Consider the following 2,036-nt stretch of genomic DNA (forward strand, 5'->3'; position numbering starts at 1 on the left):
ATATTTTTGTAAATATATATATATATATATATATATATATATATATATATATATATATATATATATTTCCAAATATATCAATTCCCAATGTTCAAATCTAAAGTTATTTTGAATCATTAATATACTTATGTTTTCTTAGGGCTACACCTGTTGACATTTGAACGCTAACCTTGTTTTTTATTAAAATAAATATTTTTATTATTGTATCATTAGGATGGTTATACCACCATGACATTTTTGATGTTATACCCTTTCAAAAATACCAAAATTAATTCAAGAAATTCTTAACTGTTAAAAAAACAACAACAAAACTTTACTTTAAATTCATTGTCATTGACCCAGAAAAGATTTGAGCAAGTAAAAAATATATATATATTTTAAATGTCTGATAAAACATAATATTTGGGGGGGGGGGGGGGAACTTATTTCCAAGTATGCCTCTTGTAATTCGTTCCGTTTTTCATTATTATAAATGAATCACAACTAATTTCGAGAAGGTAGCTCAGTGTCTTGTAGACCATCGGAAATGCATAAACACAAAGCTTCAAGTTCCTGTTTAGCTCACTAGAACCGAGTTGCTGCAATGACTTTTGAATTGCTGACATAAAAACATAATATTGTAAGTCATCAGTCTATGCATGGTATGCCTTTTGAAAACATGTTTTGTTTTGTATGTGCAGTTTCTGTCCTGTTTTTGTTTTGTTTTGTGAACCATTGATTTTTTAGTTTGATCGTCTCTTTCACTGCGGTCTCTGTGCTGAATGTTCCACCTCGATGTGTTATAACTATTTGTCTTAGGTCAGTTTTCCTTAGCCTGCTCTCCCATGAGGGAATTGATTTTAAGAATTAGCAACTGTAATTTGTTTTTAAAACCTAATCATATTTTATGCCACCCACACTATATTCCAATGGGAGTACACTGAGCTGCGACATGAAAGTGTGGAGATGACAGCAATTATGTACAGCATGTAAAGATAGTATCTCAGGTGTCATCTATATTTAGAACGCAGTACATACTTTGACAAACGTTATCAGTTCAAAACAAATTAAGATTTATATGGGACAAGATGTTGATTACCATAGAAAATTATTACCGGTCTGTCAGTCGATGGTGTAAACAGAAACTTTTGCAAAATGTGTATGGTACGGTGGCCCAGTAGTGCACAACACAACGGAATCTCCACAACACAATGGAAACAAGTCGCAACACAAATGAAACAAGCCCCAACACAATGGAAACAAGTCACAACACAACAAAACCAGCACAACACAATGGAAGAAAGCCGCAACACAAATGAAACAAGCAACAACACAATGGAAACAAGCCACAACACAATGGAAGCAAGCCACAACACAATGGAAACAAGCCACAACAAAACAAAATCAGCACAACACAATGGAAGCAAGCCACAACACAATAGAAACAAACCACAACACAACAGAAACAAGTCACAACACAATGGAAACAAGCCGCAACACAACAGAAACAAGTCACAACACAATGGAAACAAGCCGCAACACAACAGAAACAAGTCACAACACAATGGAAACAAGCCGCAACACAACAGAAACAAGTCACAACACAATGGAAACAAGCCGCAACACAACAGAAACAAGTCACAACACAATGGAAACAAGCCACAACACAATGGAAGCAAGCGGCAACACAATAGAAACAAGCCGCAACACAACAAAATCAGCACAACACAAATGAAACAAGTCACAACACAATGGAAACAAGCCACAACACAATGGAAGCAAGTCACAACACAAATGAAACAAGCCACAACACAATGGAAACAAGCCACAACACAATGGAAGCAAGCGGCAACACAATAGAAACAAGCCGCAACACAACAAAATCAGCACAACACAAATGAAACAAGTCACAACACAATGGAAACAAGCCACAACACAATGGAAACAAGCCGCAAAACAACAAAATCAGCAAAACACAATGGAAACAAGCCGCAACACAATGGAAACAAGCCGCAACACAATGGAAACAAGCCCCAACACAATGAAAACAAGCCCAA

General features: G+C 35.9%; 1 protein-coding gene across 5 annotated transcripts in view; it reads left to right on the plus strand.

The window, feature by feature from the left end:
- LOC107555276 (cell adhesion molecule 2-like) overlaps positions 1 to 2,036 on the plus strand; it is a 259,590-nt gene that overhangs the window by 247,474 nt on the left and 10,080 nt on the right. The window lies entirely within an intron of this gene.

Source organism: Sinocyclocheilus grahami, unplaced genomic scaffold, assembly GCF_001515645.1.
Source record: "Sinocyclocheilus grahami isolate Dianchi unplaced genomic scaffold, SAMN03320097.WGS_v1.1 scaffold529.1, whole genome shotgun sequence".
Taxonomy (NCBI): Eukaryota; Metazoa; Chordata; class Actinopteri; order Cypriniformes; family Cyprinidae; genus Sinocyclocheilus; species Sinocyclocheilus grahami.